Genomic DNA, 18,449 nt, shown 5'->3' with positions numbered 1-18,449 from the left:
TGGTACCTGACCCTGACTTCCTGGTATCCTGACCTGGCTCGACCCTGATCCCACTGTGGGTCTCCTGACCGCAACTTGGTAATCAACTGATACACAAAGGCCCTGACAACTAGATTTATCAAGTGCCATCTCACTTCACTTTACGCTCTGTAGTTATTGTTCTCATCCTGGTTTTAGTGAAATAAGGATGAAGACTGAGGGCAAAGGAGAAGACGGTGACAAGCTCAACCCCTATCTTCCTCCAAAATAACACTAATATCGCTGGACTGCCAGATCCACTGATGATGTAGGGAACGCAGCACCACCACTCAGAGATTAAACACTGTACTGAAGTCCAGAGTTGAGTACTTCCTATTCTACTGCAGGAGGCTCTTGGAGTCCAGCCGCACTGCCTCAGAGGGAACTGACGATGAGGACAGTACTTGAACTGACAGTTGCAAAGGGGACAAGAGAAGAAAAACAGGAGAATCCATTTGTGGGGCTGGCGGAGGGAAAGAAGAAGTGAAAGCCAATTATCAAGATTCAGAGAAAGTCACATTCCTTTATTTCTCATATTTCTCCATTATCCAGAGCAGTTAGGAATAAGTACTTCAGATACTCCCTTTCAGAGATATGGCAGCACCAGCTGAAATTAAAGCACCATTTAAGCTTCCAAATCGGGGAAAAAAATCAGACAGAAACGTAAATTGTAATCTGAAGTAGCAGGAGGCAGTGTTAGTCAAAAAGGGGAGGAGCAGGGCATCATTATATTTATACATTTAAAGGTATGTTGAAAAATCCTAACAAAATATCAGAAACCTATTGATGTATTTTCTGACAAAAGATTCAAGTTTCTTATCCTAGGGTAGACGACTTCATTCATCATAAGAGCTCCACATATTCATTATGCTTTTTTTTTTTTAAAAAAAAGGTCTTGACAATTTCATCTAATATTTCATATTGTTTTTTCCCCAAAGGTTAAAGAAGTATCAATCTGACAAGTTCACTCACACAGTGAGAAGGGTATCAAAACTGTGTACCAACGATCCATGCTACAGTAACTCCTGGCTTAATGTTGTAGTTATGTTCCGGAAAAATGCTACTTTAAGCGAAACTATGTTAAGTGAATCCAATTCCCCATAAGAATTAATGTAAATGGGGGGAAATGTTTTTTGCCAGACAAAAGATTATATATACACATGTATATACATACATATACACACACGCACATATGTACACACAGTAAAATTTTGTTTAAAACTTAAATACTGTAAACAGCAATGATGATTGTGAAGCTTGGTTGAGGTGGTGGAGTCAGAGGGTGGGATATTTCCCAGGGAATGCCTTACTGCTAAATGATGAACTAGCACTCAAGAGTTAGCACACTGTTGTTAATGTAGCCTCACACGCTACAAGACAGCAGGAATGTAGGGAGGGGAGACAGCATGGCAGAGAGAGACAGAGACACACACCATGTGTGAGGGGAAGAGAGAGAGAGAGAGAGAGAGATGCATTGCCCCTTTAAGTACACTGACCCCACTCTAAGTACATTGCCTTTTTAAGTAGATCAGCAAGTTGAGACAGCAGCTGCTGCCAGCAAGCTCCCTCTCTCCTGAGCCCTGTCATTTCCCCTCCTCCCCCCGCTCTATGGAAATGGGGTAAGCGGGGGGCAGGAGCGAGGGGGAGGGGGACACCCTGACATTAGCACCCCCTCCCTCTTGCATCACAAGCAGGAAACTCCCGGGAGCAGCTCCAAGGCAGAGGGAAGGAGGAGCACAAGGCAGTGGGGGGGGAGGGACAGCTGAACTGCCAGGCAATTGATAGCCTGCTGGGCGGCTGCTGCACAGGGAACTTAGGGGAGCAGGGAGCTGATAGGGGGGCTGCCAGTCCACCCTGGTTTCAAGCCCCCACCAGCTAGCTCCAACCAGCTGCTCTTTCTGCAAGCAGTGGACAAAGCAGGAGGCTGCCAAACGTTATAAGGGAGCACTGCGCAACTTTAAACGTGCATGTTCTCACTTAAAGCCGTCCCGGTTAACGTTGTTACGTTGCTAATCAATTAGAGGAGTTACTGTACAAAGTGTGACTATGCAGAATGCAATTCCTAGAAACTTTCTCTGATACCTTAATTTGGATAAGTAATTCAAAAGACATATCTGAAGCAGCATTAAAGTCCTCACTTTCAGTATCTCCCCTAACTGATGGGAGAATGTGCTCCAGAACACTTGGACTTTTCTACATTCCCATAACAAATCCCAGATTCTACTTTACACTTCATATACTTAATCATCAAAACTAACATGTATTTTGGGTAGCCTTGCTGGGATGACTTAAATTGATGAGAACTAGTCTCAGTCTTGCACTGATGTATGATTTTGTTCATACATAATTATCACTCCTGTATTGCACTGAGTACTACATTTAGGTTGTCCTCCCATTTAGTTTTAGTTCTCCTCTCTAGGCCTTTGTTTATAATAAATTAATAACTTTTTAAAAACTAGAATCATCAGTAGCTATGGAACTATGGGTTAAAATTTTGGCTCATCAGAAAACCTGGAATTCATCTCTTCCATATTAAAATATCTAAGTTGGAGAAGCCTGTGAAAAATATCTAGGGACATGATAGCTGGCTTTGGTTGCCTCAAGAAAAAGAGGACTGTTATATAGATCCTGAACTGTCATAATTCCAAGATCATCCCATTGCTAGAAATAACTGTCTTCAGGACTTACATACATGTGGATTATGAACCAGGATCCACAGGGGAGAGACTCCCTGAGACTTTAAGACTTTAAATTCAAATAGCCTGGGTTGTGTGAACAGCACTGTATTTTATGAGGCTCTATTCTTCCTTAGGGATCAGATCAAAAGATATGTCTCAGTGCCTATGGGTTAATCAGTTTACAAACTATTTTATGAAGTGGAGAATTCTTTCCTTATGAATAAATTATCTCTATCCTCTGGAACAAATCATCGAGGATATCTGCAGAAGATTCTGAAAACAAAGATATTTGGGAAGAACATTCATTTTAATTACACTGATATGTCTGATTAATGAAAGAGGTAAGTGGGACAATTTGTCTATATTAGTCCTATCTTGCTCTGTAATGGGGATGACATTGTTCAAAGTTAATTGGGATTCCTTTCTTGTGAACCATATTCCAAGTATTTAAACTTATCTACAGTAAATTACTCATTATCTGTTCCATAATCCTTTCTCTCAATGAAAATACTAGACTTCTCCCAATTTATTCTCAGACCTGAATACAGGGCACTCATTATAAGCAACAATGCTCATTGGAGCACTTTTCTGAATATGAAGCATAAAGCAGAAAATCTGCAAAAAGATATTACATCCCTTTCTTTACCAAGTTGGAATGCCCCTCTCAATGGGACATTTCACATTAAGTAAGCCCAGGAACTGAAGGGGTGAAACAGAACAACCCCGGAGTGTAGCCTTAAGAGAGAAAATGCCTCTAATACTAATGAACTAGTAGATGCTTGCTTTTGCTCCATTGTATAATTTCTTCAGCTAGTGAACAGGACCACACCAGTAAGATGAAACAGGCTTTTCAAATTTTCAGCCCTGGACAAATCCTGATAGGTCATAGTGGATTATTCCTGAAAGAAGTCTCTTAACCCACCAGGATTTTAGCTACTATTGGAAGCCATTATTTAGAAGGGAAAATGGGTGATAAAATGACAAGGTGGAGATCTCTCTTAGGTTTAAATACAAATTATATGGAACCCCTTAGGAAGTGAACCTTTCTCAAAGGCTTCACAATATGTTTCAGAAAGTGAAAGTGTCAGTTTGTGTTTTAAAAACAATTGAATCATGTCAGCACAGGCCTGAGGCTTTTTCTCCTTCCACTGGGAATATGGTATCCCTGAACTCACTTTCTGAGGCTGGCTAATGCCTCTTATTGCCTAATTAATTAAGTGGGGACAATTTAATCAGTAAAAATATATTTGAATTCCTAGCACTGTAATTGTTCAAGCTCACAGATCACTATAATAAACAATAATATTGCATACATCTTGGCGGGATCTACGGTCAGCTTTTTAAATGTGAAGTATTAGCTTAGCTACATTATCTCTATTTATGAAACACTTTGGCCAGGACTAAACTTTATTTCTATATTCATATACCTTCTACCTCAAGATCCTTCCAAATGCTTCAGGTTAATATGAGATTTAATTCTGTCCTGGTTTTACAGAATTCTCTCATACTTGGCATTGACCCAATTTAGATTTAAAGTACAAAGTAGCTTCCACAAATATTTTTAAGTGTTGAAAACTCAATAGTGATTCTCCTACAGAAAAAACTTAAATACCTCCTAGCATATGCCCCTGGTAAAAATCTCCTAAGTAGTTTGCTTGTGTGAAGATTTCTCTATGCTTCTTTACTGATGTAAGGAAATTCACCTTCTTTAAAGAGGTTGTATCCCACTGCAGAAAAGTTTGGGGAACATTTAGATTACCATCATTTATCGTTTGTTTAGCACCGATTAAGTGTTCAGCTCTGGATAGTACAATAAAAATTCTGCCCTGAAAAACCTAGGATCTAAAAATCTCAATCTAAAATGATTTGAAAGAATTCTAGAGTATACTTGACAGAATATTGGAACTAGTCACACTGTACATTTCCTTTTGGATTATCTTAAGCAATTTATGTGCTGGAGAGAAAAAATAATCTATATTCTCTTATAGTGGGATTTTATATTAGGACACAACAGACGCCAGATACCCACGACAGTAAGCTCTGAGGGGCAGGTACAGTCTCTTTATCATCTGTCTGCAGAGTTAGTAGCACAATGGGTAGTCCATGACTGGTGCTCTTAGGTGCAAATAATACAAAAATAAGGATAAGTAAATAAGCCAATCTCCTCTGCATTCAATTTGAGGGAATTACCTTTCTTTGAAGTTTTCGTTATTGTGTCTTATACAATTAAAATCTCCACTGTACAAATGAGGATTCCGAAGAGTGGCTAATGTGGAAAAGATTTTCTATATAAAATCACAATTCAACACATAAATGCCAGCAAAGTCTTTTCTCAATACAAATGTCATAGGTTATAACCCTCAAACATCTACTATCAATTCTAGTTTGTTTTCACACACTGCGAGCAATACAGTAACTTCTCCCGAAGAGAGAGACATACAGGCTCCATCCAAGATTGTTTGAAGGAGGAAGTCTCATGGTCAAATAGATGAGTTTCTCAGAGGACAATAACCTTCTCTTGTTTAGTATATTTTTTTAACTCATCAGGGTTGAAGCATTAAAATGAGCACATCCTGGTTTTACTGCGACAGGCCCAGTGTTACTTATGATGTCCTGATGTCCCGGGAACTTCCTGCAGCACACCTGAAATGTCCTGGGCGTTTATGTTATCAAAAATACTATAACTGCCAAGTGTTTGTTCAAGATGTACGGTTATATTGAGTAAGCCCTTCTCTGTGTTTACCAGGAACAAACAATCCAGTGGAATGAATGTTCAGTGTGATAAACTATGTTTGGAGTGGAGTGGAAAAAAAAAAAGTTGAGTAAGTGTATATATACCATTAAAGCTCTTCTTTTGATCAAAGTGAATGTTAATGACACTTGTTCAGCATTTCACTATAAATGCATTCAGAACCCTTAGAGAGAAGTTGGGCCAACAAAAGATATTACCTCACCCACCTTGTCTCTCAAATATCCTGGGACTGACACGGCTACAACAACACTGCATACATTCAGAACACTAAGTAAAAGGAAAAAAGTCTTCCATTTCAAGTAATATGCTTGTCAGAAGGTGGCATACTGACACCAGCTGCATTTTTTAAAAAGCCTTTTGTACAACTATTTTGCAACTCTAAAAAATGTTCCACAAAAGCATTCTGGTTTTTTATTTTGAAAATATGGTCATTTTACATCTTGTTAAATCTTTTGTTATCATTACATACATATTGCTATGATAACTTTGTCACCTTGAATATCCAGATTTTACCTTAATTTTCCAAAGCATTTCAAACATTAGCCTATGCCATTTATTAAACTGTAACAACCATCCCACCTCTCTTTTTCCCTGGAGCACCAACCTCTCTCCATCTCTGCTGAAGAGCAAGGGGGGAAAAAAAAAACCCAAATTCTCCAAAACCTTAATTAAAAGGGGTTATATCTTCCCAAATGGAACCTGCATTAAGATGTCCTCTATCTACTCTCCTGTGATAGAAATGTCACACTTAGGAGTGGAATTTGCTGTTTTGGTCTCAGAAGTTTATTAGTTAGTGACTTGGGACTTAATCATCATGATGGTCAATTTACTTCCTCTCTCATTAGTTTTCCATTAAGAATGATAGCTCATAACTCTGCATAACCATATAATAAATAATATGCAAAAAACTTACTTGTGAAGCATTTAGGGTTGCCACATACACAGTATACATGACAAAAAGCCATAAGATCAAAGAAATAAAAAATTCACACAGCTAACAGTACATACCTTCTTCTCCTCCATCCACTGGCACAAACCTTTAACAATACCACTAAACTACTGCATACCACAACCTCAGTCTGACCTCCTGCACACATGCCTTTAACAAATTATCCCTCCCAACACTATGAGTTGTGGATGTTTGGTGTAGTAGTGTGTTGTATTAGGAGGAGGTAGTGTGGTCAAGGGGGGTGATAAAAAGCTGGCATCCCAAGAGGGCAGAGTTAAGGCTGCAGTGCATAGTATATGGTGCATGAGAGTTATGGTAATGTTAAGGTGTGTGCATTTTCTCAGGTGGGAGGGACAAAGGATGGTGTTTCTAAGTAATATAAAGCTTGCTTGGGATTTGTGAAAACACCTTCCCCTTCAATATCAATTGGCAATTGGCAAAAGCATGGCAAATATATCCTCTCTTATAATCTACTTCCACTAGGGTTTTCCAATTATTATTCTTTTAAAACTTCCACATAGAAGTCAGAGGTTATGGGGCACAGTGGAAAAGCCATGTGGGACTGATTCTGTAGTAGGAGGAACCTATTAAAACCTATTCCCAAAGCTATGAACATTTCCAGTGACTTCAATGTTGCTGCATCAGCTGCACAAACAAGTAGTAAATGAAATGAAGCTGTCTCACTGTGAGCTTCTTTGAGGATGGGGGACAGGATATCCATATTTGCAAACGAAATGTGAGAAAGGCACAACCAGCAGAGAGAACTTTCTATTTTTAAAATTCTAAGTATGCAGTTATTTGATAATTTAATACAAACAAGTAGCACTATATAAATAATTCACAGTAAATAATTTGACTCAGCCTTTCTGTTCAAGAATCCTCCAAAAACATAGAACGGTTACTTACCTTCTGTAACTGTTGTTCTTCGAGATGTGTTGTTCACGTCCATTACACATTAGGTGTACGCGCGCCGCGTGCACGGACGTCGGAAACTTTTTCCCTTAGCCGCTCCCGTCGGGCCGGCAGGGCCCCTCCCTCCCGCCAGAGCGGCGCCCCGCTCTACGGTATATATATCCCTGCCGACCCGACCCCTCCGGTTCCTTCTTGCCGGAGACTCCGACAGAGGGGAAGGAGGGTGGGAAGTGTAATGGACGTGAACAACACATCTCGAAGAACAACAGTTACAGAAGGTAAGTAACCGTTCTTTCTTCTTCGAGTGATTGTTCACGTCCATTACACATTAGGTGATTCCCAAGCTTACCATTGGAGGTGGGTAGGAGTCAAGGTACAACTGACTGTAGCACAGCCCGTCCGACCATCGCGTCCTCTCTGGTCTGATGGTGGATCGCGTAGTGGGCTGTGAACGTATGTACGGACGACCAGGTGGCCGCTTTACAGATCTCCTGGATAGGGACCTGCGCCAAGAAGGCCGTTGAGGACGCTTGGGCCCTAGTCGAGTGGGCCCGGATTTCTGGGGCCGGAACATTGGCGAGCTCATAACATGTGTGTATACAATGCACAATCCACGCCGATAAGCGCTGTGTCGAGATAGGCAAGCCTTTCATACGTTCCGCAATGGCAATAAACAGCTGAGGTGTTCTGCGGAACGACCTGGTCCGTTCCAGGTAAAACGCCAATGCCCTTCGAACATCATCAAGGGTATGTAGGCTGCGGTGATGAGGGTCCGTATGGGGTTTAGTGAAGAACACCGGTAGACAAATGTCCTGTCCCATGTGAAACTGCGATACCACTTTCGGGAGGAATTTGGGGTGCGGCCTCAGTTGCACCTTATCCTTATGAAAAACTGTATAAGGGGGTTCTGAAGTGAGGGCCCTCAATTCCGATACCCTCCTGGCCAACGCGATGGCCACGAGAAACGCCACCTTCCACGAGAGGTGCATGAGGGAGCAAGTGGCTAGGGGTTCAAAGGGGGGCCCCATGAGCTTAGTTAGGACTAGGTTCAGACTCCACGCAGGGACCGGTGGGCGCGAGTAGGGAAACACCCTCTCCAGCCCCTTGAGGAATCGGGCCACTGTGGGGTTGGAGAACACTGACACTCCCAACTCTCCCGGATGGAATGCCGAAATGGCAGCTAAATGCACTCTAAGCGAGGCGGGCGCAAGCCCCTGATGCTTGAAGTGCAGTAAGTAGTCCAGGATCGACGGAACTGAGGCCTGTAGAGGCTGTATGTGCGGAGGCTCGCACCAGTGGGAGAACCTTTTCCATTTGGCCAGGTAGGTCGCTCTTGTGTAGGGCTTCCTACTACTAAGGAGAATTTGTTGAACCTGGTGAGAGCACCTGTGTTCCGAATCGTTCAGCCAGAGAGATACCACGCCGTGAGATGTAGCGATGACAGGTTCGGGTGGAGCAGGCAACCCTTGTCTTGTGTGACTAGGTCGCGATGGAGGGGAAGGGTGATCGGGTCGGCTATGGACAATTCCAGCAGGGTCGTGAACCAATGCTGGCGTGGCCAGGCCGGGGCGATGAGTATAATTGTCGCCCTGTCCCTGCGGGTCTTGAGGAGGACCTTGTGTATGAGCGGGAACGGAGGGAAGGCATACCTCAGGCTCCCTCCCCACAGAATCGTGAAGGCATCTGCCAATGATCCCGGGCTGAGGTTCTGAAACGAGCAAAACTGAGGGCATTGACTGTTGTCCTTGGTGGCGAAAAGATCCACCCGGGGAAAGCCCCACCTCCGGAAGATTGAATGCAGGACGTCTCGCCTCAACGCCCATTCGTGCATTTGGTAGGATCGGCTGAGGCGGTCCGCTAAGCCGTTTTGGATCCCCGGGAGATACGTTGCAATGAGATGGATCGCATGGGCTATACAGAAGTCCCATAATTGGAGTGCCTCGCGACAGAGGGGAGAGGACCGGGACCCGCCCTGATTGTTTATATAGAACATGGCGGTAGTGTTGTCCGTCAGGACTGCCACGCTGTGACCTTCTATGGTGGCGTGGAAGGTCTGACAGGCGAGGCGAACCGCTCTTAGCTCCTTTAGATTGATGTGAAGCAACCTGTCTTCTTTGGACCACAAACCTTGGGTCCGCAGTTCCCCCAGATGCGCCCCCCAACCCAGGTCCGATGCATCTGTTACTAACGTCAGAGTGGGCTGTGGGGCAGCGAAGGGGATCCCTTCGCAGACCTGCTGTTGATCGAGCCACCAGCGGAGCGAGCCCAACACCCGATCCGGGATCGTCACCACCAGATCCAAGGGGTCTCTGTTGGGGCAGTACGTTTGGGTAAACCACAACTGCAACGGCCGGAGCCTTAGGCGGGCATGTCTGACTACATGTGTGCAGGCTGCCATGTGTCCCAGGAGCTGCATGCAACACCTTGCCGTTGTCGTGGGGAACTTTTGGACTGAGCTTACGGCCCTCTGAATTGTCAGGAACCGTGACTCTGGGAGGCTTGCCCGCGCGGTCACCGAGTCCAGGACTGCACCTATGAAGTCCAGTCTCTGTGTGGGAGCTAACGTGGACTTGGGCACGTTGACCAGGAGGCCGAGCCTGCCGAACATCTGTAAGGCCAGCGTCACGTGACAGCGGACCTCGGCCTCTGACCTGCCCGCGAGGAGCCAGTCGTCCAAGTACGGGAACACGCGCATCCTTCTCTTCCGAAGGAAGGCTGCTACCACGGACATGCATTTCGTGAATACTCGTGGTGCTGATGCCAGGCCAAAAGGCAGGACCGTAAATTGGAAATGGCGCTGGTTGACGGTGAAGCGCAGGAACCGCCTGTGGGCCGGATTGATGGCCATGTGAAAATAGGCATTTTTCATATCGAGGGCAGCGTGCCAATCCCCCGGATCCAGGGATGGGATAATAGTTCCAAGGGAGACCATACGGAAGCGCGTTCTGACCAGAAACTTGTTTAGGTCGCACAGGTCCAAGATAGGACGGAGGCCCCCTTTTGCCTTGGGAATCAGGAAGTACCTGGAGTAGAATCCTTTTCCCCTTAGGTCCGGTGGGACCTCTTCCACTGCTCCTACTGCGAGAAGGGTCTGTACCTCCTGCATGAGAAGTTGCTCGTGAGAGGGGTCCCTGAAGAGGGACGGGGAAGGGGGATGGCAGGGAGGGGGCGAGGAAAACTGGAGGGTATAGCCCGCCTTCACTGTGCGCAGGACCCAGCGGTCCGATGTTATGCGCAACCATGCCCGGTAGAAATGGGACAGGCGGTCCTTGAAACTTAGAGGAGGATCCGGTATGGAATGTGGTACGCTGTCCTCGAGCGTAACTTCAAAAGCCTGGTTTGTTCCCTGGCTGCGGCTTGCCCTGGCCGTGACCTTGACCCTGGTTATGCGTATTGTTACGTCTCCGCCTGTTATCCCTGCCACGACGGCGGTACGGTTCGTGCCGAGGGCGAGGGCAGTACTGTCTCTGTGGTGGCTGAGGTTTAAAGGGCTTGCGCTGTGTCACCGGGGTATGCATTCCTAATGACTTTAGGGTTGCTCGCGAGTCCTTAAGGCTATGTAGCCTGGCGTCCGTTTGGTCGGAGAACAAGCCCGAACCTTCAAACGGGAGGTCCTGCAGGGTGGTCTGCACCTCTGGCGGAAGGCCTGAAGCCTGTAACCATGCCGAATGCCTCATCACTACCCCTGACGCGATTGTTCTAGCCGCTGCGTCGGCTGAGTCGAGGGAGGCCTGCAATGAGGTCTTGGCCACCGCCATCCCCTCGTCCACCAGGGCGGTGAACTCAGGATGTGCGTCCGGCGGTAGGGAGTCTTTGAACTTGGAGACTGATGCCCAAGAATTAAAATTGTGCCTATTTAGAATCGCCTGCTGATTAGCGATCCTCAGCTGGAGGCCCCCAGACGAATAGACTTTCCTTCCGAACAAGTCCAATCGTTTTGCCTCCTTGCCCTTGGGTGCAGGGGCTTGCTGGCCATGACGCTCTCGCTCGTTGACCGCCGAGACCACCAGCGAACAAGGAGACGGGTGCAAAAAGAGGAAGTCAAACCCTCTAGATGGGGCGAAGTATTTTCTCTCCACACCTCTTGCAGTTGGTGCACTGGAGGCCGGCGTTTGCCACACCGTCTTATAGTTGGACTGGACTGTCCGTATAATCGGGAGAGCGACTCTGGAGGGCCCCTCCGGGCTCAGGATGTCGACCATGGGGTCCTCCTGTTCTATAGTTTCCTCCGCTTGCAAGCCCAGATTGAGGGTTACCCGGCGAAGCAGGTCTTGGTTCGCCCGATGATCAATCGGGGGAGGGCCAGACACTGTCGTGCCCGCTACTGCCTCGTCCGGCGAGGAGGAAGAGGTCGGGGCCTTCTGCCCATCCTCATCTTCCTGCAACCCGACATCGACCGGTTGCTCCTCTGGGCTGTCCCACGGTGTGGGACTGGGACGGTACCATGCTCGGTGCCGAGTCCACTCCCTCCTGCTCCTGCGGTCTAGAGACCGTTGCCTCCTTATGAGATGGCGGGCGGTACCGCGGAGAGCGGGATCGGTACCCTGATGGCCCGGATCTCGAGGTCCTAGATGGGGGCCCTTGCTGGTGGTAGGCCCAGGGTATCCAGAACGGCCACTGGCTTGGTTGGCCCCATTGGGGATGGCCACAGGCTTCGTAGTCCCTACTAGGCTGTGCCCTATGGGCATACCCGCCGTACCGGCCCGAGTCAGTCTCCGACACCACGGACGGTGATCTGGAAGGCCACGGCGGAGCCGTAGAACGGTGCCGGTCCGGGTTTGGGGAGTAGCGCCTCCGCGACCAGGACCTGGAGCAGCGTCTCGCCGACCTGGACCTGGACCGGTACCGGTGACCACGGGACCGGGAACGACTACGGGTGGTCTGTCTCGGGGAACGTACCGCCGAGGCATCCCGGTGCCGACTCGTGTATGGCTGCTGAGTCGGTGCCGACCGCTTGCTGAAGCCCGACTGCTGCGGCGCTTTCTGCGCCGAGGGCAACCGGGAGTCCACCGAGGCGGAGCTCGACCGGGACCGGTGCCTTGAACGGTGCCGAGATGGCGACCGTGATGGGTGCACCATCGCCAGCTTGCCTCTGTGTGGCAGCTTCGGCGGAGCGTCCTCAGTTCGTGGAGGGCCCTCAACGGACAATGCAATGAGGTCCTTTGCTGCCTCAAATGTGTCCGGAGTGGAGGGCTGTTCCAAGAGCTCCTCCAGCCCTTCATCCTCACTCGACGCGCCTATCCCGGGGCTCGACGGGCCTTCCGGCGCCGGAGCCACTACCGGGGCCTGTGCCGGGGCCGTGCCGGCCTTAGGCGCACTCGAGGTCTTCACCGGCGCTGCCCTCTTATGCGGGGAGCGTCCTCGGGCCTTAGGTTGGCCCTTCGATTTTGCCGGCGAAGACGACCGGTATCGTACATGCCCCCGTTGGGTCGATGCCGTGGGCTTCGAGTGACCCGCCGGCACTGGTTCCCGCACCGATGCCGGGGCGCTCCGCACTGAGGCAGACGGCGCCGCCGAAGTGGAGGGCTGCAACGCCGTCTCCATGAGCAGCTGCTTGAGGCGAAAGTCTCTTTCTTTCTTAGTTCTGGGCTTAAAGGCCTTGCAGATCTTGCAGCGCTCTTTCTGGTGAGCTTCCCCCAGGCAGCGGAGACACGAGTCGTGGGGGTCGCTCAATGGCATAGGCTTGCGGCACGTGGCACAAGCCTTGAAGCCTTGGGCGTGCGGTATGCCCCGCCGCCCAGGGCCGGTGCCGGGGTTGACCAAGCAACCACAGCAGGAACTTTAAGTACCTAATGAGCTGTTAACTACTAAGCTCAACACTACTACTAATTAACTGATAACTGTTTGCTAAATAACACTAATGACTATGCTAAGGGACACTCTCAGACGAGAGAGAGTTGTTCCAACGCCGCCACGGACAGTAAGAAGGAACTGGAGGGGTCGGGTCGGCAGGGATATATATACCCTAGAGCGGGGCGCCGCTCTGGCGGGAGGGAGGGGCCCTGCCGGCCCGACGGGAGCCGCTAAGGGAAAAAGTTTCCGACGTCCGTGCACGCGGCGCGCGTACACCTAATGTGTAATGGACGTGAACAATCACTCGAAGAAGAACTTATAATTTTATTGATTTATTAATTGTTTGAAATTATACACCAAATACTTTCTAATATTTCCTATTCTATAGATTGCTGGCAATCAGTTAATTGCATGTGTTCAATATACTTAACGCGCCACGTTCTGGTTAATTTGGACCAGACCCTAGGTTACACATAGTAATGTTTCAACTGGGTCATGGAACAGAGGCTGAACGTTTTGTGATGGCTGATTATCTTTAGTCATCATCAAGACAAGGTCAGCTTTTCTCCAAAACTAGACAGATGTAGACAGATCATAGAATATCACAATTGGAAGGGACCTCAGGAGGTCATCTAGTCCAACCCCCTGCTCAAAGCAGGACTAATCCAGAGACAGATTTTTACCCCATTTTCCTAAATGGCCCCCTCAAGGATTGAACTCACAACCCTGGGTTTAGCAGGCCAATGCTCAAACTAGTGAATGAGGTGACTCATTAAGTAGAATATCTCACTTCAAGCACATGATACAGGTGCTCCATGATCTACATTGACTGCCTACTGCCTTCAAGTGAGTTTAAGATGTAGCTTTTAACTTATAAAGTCTTAAATGGCCTGAAACCTGCCTAATTAACAGATCAGCTCTGTCCTGTAGAATGTACATAGCTGTGGTCACTGGAGGTGTATGAGCTAGATTCCTTCCAATTTAAATGTGAGAGGGTACCTGGCAGAGTGTTTTCCATGAAAGCCCCTCAGCTACAGAATCCACTTTCCTCCTGGTCAAGAGGAACTTCATTAGTTTATCTTCCCTGTTGAAGGAAAAGGCCCAGGTAGGGACTATCAAATTGTGGAGGTAAATGCATGGTTATGCAGGTAGTGTCAGAGAGAGAGCTTTGGATTCTTCGACCATGGGATGTTGTTCCAGGAAGAAGGATTCCTATGAAGAGATGGAATCCACCTAACGAAGAGAGGGAAGAGCATCTTCGCAGGGAGGCTTGCTAACCTAGTGAGGAGGGCTTTAAACTAGGTTCGCCGGGGGATGGTGACCTAAGCCCAGAGGTAAATGGGGAAATGGGATATTGGGAAGAAACACAAGAAGGAGGGTGCAACAGGGGAGGCCTCCTGATTCATACTGAGAAAGCAGGGCAATCGGCTAGTTATCATAGGTGCCTGTACACGAACGCAAGAAGCCTGGGAAACAAACAGAAAGAAATGGAAGTCCTGGCAGTCAACTAACTATGCTGTGATTGGAATAACAGAGACTTGGTGGGGTAACTCACATGACTGGAGCACTGTCATGGATGGGTATAAACACTTCAGGAAGGACAGGTGGGGGAGAAAAGGTGGATGAGTTGCACTGTATGTAAGGGAGTAGTTATTGAGGGTTCAGGAACAAACCATCCCAATGTGCAGAAAGAATAGCAAATATGGCAGGCGACCAGCTTGGCTTAACAGAGAAATCTTTGGCGAGCTTAAACACAAAAGGAAGTTTACAAGAAGTGGAAACTTGGACAGACGACTAGGGAAGAGTATAAAAATACTGCTTGAGCATGCAGAGGTGTAACAAGGAAGACCACAGCACAATTAGAGTTGCAGCTAGCAAGGGATGTGAAGGGTAATAAGAAGGGTTTCTACAGCATGTTAGCAACAAGGTGGTAGTCAGGGAAAGTGTGGGACCCTCACTGAATGGGGGAGGCAACCTAGTGACCGATGATGTGGAAAAAGCTGAAGTACTCAATGCTTTTTTTGCCTTCGTCTTCACAGACCAGGTCAGCTCTCAGACTGCTGCACTGGGCAGCACAGTATGGGGAGAAGGTGAGCAGCCCTCAGTGGTGAAAGAACAGGTTAAGGACTATTTAGAAAAGCTGGACATGCACAAATAAATGGGTCTGGATCTAATGCATCTGAGGGTGCTGAGGGAGTTGGCTGATGTGATTGCAGAGCCATTGGCCATTATATTTGAAAACTTGTGGCGATCGGGGGAGGTCCCGGACGACTGAAAAAAGGTAAATATAGCGCCCATCTTTAAAAAAGGAAAAAGGAGAATCTGGGGAACTACAGACTGGTCAGCCTCACTTCAGTCATTGGAAAAATCATGAAGCAGGTCCTCAATGAATCCATTTTGAAGCACTTGGAGGAGAGGAAGGTTATCAGGAACAGTCAACATGGATTCACCAAGGGCAAGTCATGCCTGACCAACCTGACTGCCTTCTATGATGAGATAACTGGCTCTGAGGATATGGGGAAAGCGGTGGACGTGATATATCTTGACTTTAGCAAAGCTTTTGATATGGTCTCCCACAATATTCTTGCCAGCAAGTTAAAAAAGTATGGATTGGATGAACAGACTATAAGGTGGATAGAAAGCTGGCTAGATCATCGGGCTCAAGGGGTAGTGAACAACTGTTCAAAGTCTAGTTGGCAGCCGGTATCAAGCAGAGTGCCCCAGGGGTCTGTCCCTGGGCCGGTTTTGTTCAACATCTTCATTAATGTCCTGGATGATGGGATGGATTGCACCCTCAGCAATTTTGCGGATGGCGCTAACCTGGGGGGAGAAGTAGATAGGCTGGAGGGTAGAGATAGGGTCCAGAGTGACCTAGACAAATTGCAGGATTGGGCCAAAAGAAATCTGATGAGGTTCAACAAGGACAAGTGTAGAGTCCTGCACTTAGGATGGAAGAATCCAATGCACTGCTACGTGCTGGGGACCGACTGGCTAAGCGGCAGTTTTGCAAAAAAAGACTTGGGGATTACAGTGGACAAAAAGCTGGATATGAGTCAGTGTGTTCTTGTTGCCAAGAAGGCTACAGCATATTGGGCTGCATTATAGGAGCATTGCCAGTAGATCAAGGGAAGTGATTATTCCCCTCTATTTGGCACTGGTGAGGCCACACCTGGAGTATTGCATCCAGTTTTGGTCCCCCCACTACAGAAAGGATGTGGACAAATTGGAGAGAGTTCAGTGGAGGTGGATGGCAACAGAAATAATTAGGGGGCTGGGGCACATGATTTATGAGGAGAGGCTGAGGGAACTGGGCTTATTTAATCTGCAGAAGAGAAGAGAGAGGGGGGATTTGATAGCAGCTTTCAACTACCTGAAGGGGTATTCCAAAGAGGATGGAGCTAGGCTGTTCTCAGTGGTACCAGATGACAGAATAAGGAACAATGATCTCAAGTTGCATTGGGGGGAGTCTAGGTTGGATATTAGGAAAAAACTATTTCACTAGGAGGGTGGTGAAGCACTGGAATGGGTTACCTAGGGAGGTAACCCATCTCCATCCTTAGAGATTTTTAAGGCCTGGCTTGACAAAGCCCCTGCTGGGATGATATAAATGGTCCTGCTTTGAGCAGGGGGTTGGACTAGATCTCCTGAGGTCTCTTCCAACCATAATCTTCTATGATTAGTCAAATTTGAACCAGAAATCTACAGGTGGAAGGATCTGTAAAAAATTTTGAGGAAACATTCTGAATGTAAATGTTAAACTCAAATATATTATACAATATCTTCCTTCTTAGGGAGCTATTTTAAAAATGGGAAGTTAATTTTGATTCTATTAAAAGCAGAATTCAGAAAAAATTGACAAGCTCTATAGCAGATTGCGAAACAGGCTGAATTTTTTGAGAAAATGCTTGCAAAAAAAGTTATCCCAATCTTCTCATTTAAATTTCAAGTTTCAATGAAAATTTTTGCTTAAAAACAAAAATTCAGAAAGTTTCAATCAGCTCTGCTTTCTTAGTTTAAATCAGCAACTCTAAGACAAGGAGCAGAAGTTTAGCGGGCTCCAAACAGACGGGAATGGCTTGTACCATCATTTCACCAGGCTAGAAATCTAAGATCCAGGTTTGGCAAGTGGAAATTCAGCAGGAGATGTCAGAGTATGTCAAGATGAGATAAAAATGCAGCTGAATGATGGTGGGGTGGTAACGGTGAAAGGGAGAAAAAAAAAGATAACTTCTATTGGAAGAGTGCATAATAAAAGGACAGCACTGGGACATTGTCAGGGAAGGGAAAAATATTGGGTTCACAATAAGCATTGGATAGAAAAAGGACAGAACCATTTGTAGTGTCATGGCGGAAGGAGGTGGGTAGCTGTAATAGTGTGTGGAGAAAATACAGCCACAAGTGATTACGGGAATGGCAGTAGGTAAGAGTAAGGTTACGCTAGAACAGAGTGCTATTACTTTCTTTTCCTATAGTAGTGAAGTACTCTGGCCATTCCTTTTTGTGAGGACAGAAAGCCAAGCAGCCAGAGTTATCATCAGGCTGCCAGAGCTTCTTCTAACGCTGCCAGGTCCTGCAGTGTTCTGTTAGCTTGCCAAATCTGCTCTTTACTCAGAAACATATGCAGAGCATTGGAGCAATCTTCAGATCATGACAATTGGAAGACAGCAAAAGTACCACCCTGGTACTCTTTCTGGTTAGTAAAATATGGGGTGAGAAGGAAAAAGAGACAGAGGTACTAACACATGCAGTGAGACTATGTTCAAACAACACTTGTGTTACTGCTGTACCTTGCTAAAGTTGCTCAGTGGATACAGCATCTCCCATCGGTGCTGTCCAGACATACCTCTTTCCTTTTACTGCAAGAGGCACTATACCTAGCCTCAGCAACTTCACTGTGGCAGGTATGTGCAGCAGTAGGAAACAGAATAAGTAGAAAGAGTCATGGACCGTGAAATAAGCCCTTCTCCGTGCTGCTGGGAGGACCCCAGCTGGGGGCTTCTAGCTGCAAGTCCCAGTCAGGCTGGGGAGGGAGGGGGGAAGAGACCAGACCCACCTCCGGGTACCTTTTGGGTTGGGACCCCCACAGTCACAACACTGTGAAATTTCAGATGTAAAACATCTGAAAACCTGAAATTGACCAATTTAAAAACTCTCTGGTCGTGAAATTAATCAAAATGGACCATGAATTTGATAGGGCCCTAGTGATGCAACAGGAGGAGGAGAACAGACACACAAGTATTGAGGACACAAACAAGAAAAGCTAAGGACCAAGATACTGAAAATTGCAAGAAATAAGAAAAAAAGGAAAGAGGCAGAAAACTCTCTTGCTGCCTCAACATTGTCTACA

At 46.9% G+C, this 18,449-nt stretch overlaps 1 protein-coding gene across 7 annotated transcripts in view; it reads right to left on the bottom strand.

The window, feature by feature from the left end:
- Positions 1–18,449, bottom strand: part of PIP4K2A (phosphatidylinositol-5-phosphate 4-kinase type 2 alpha) — a 202,361-nt gene that overhangs the window by 83,343 nt on the left and 100,569 nt on the right. The gene's annotated exons all lie outside the window — the stretch shown is intronic.

Source organism: Chrysemys picta, chromosome 2, assembly GCF_011386835.1.
Source record: "Chrysemys picta bellii isolate R12L10 chromosome 2, ASM1138683v2, whole genome shotgun sequence".
Lineage (NCBI taxonomy): Eukaryota > Metazoa > Chordata > Testudines > Emydidae > Chrysemys > Chrysemys picta.
Note: the sequence above shows the minus strand (reverse complement) of the source record. Positions and strands in the feature narration are given on the sequence as shown.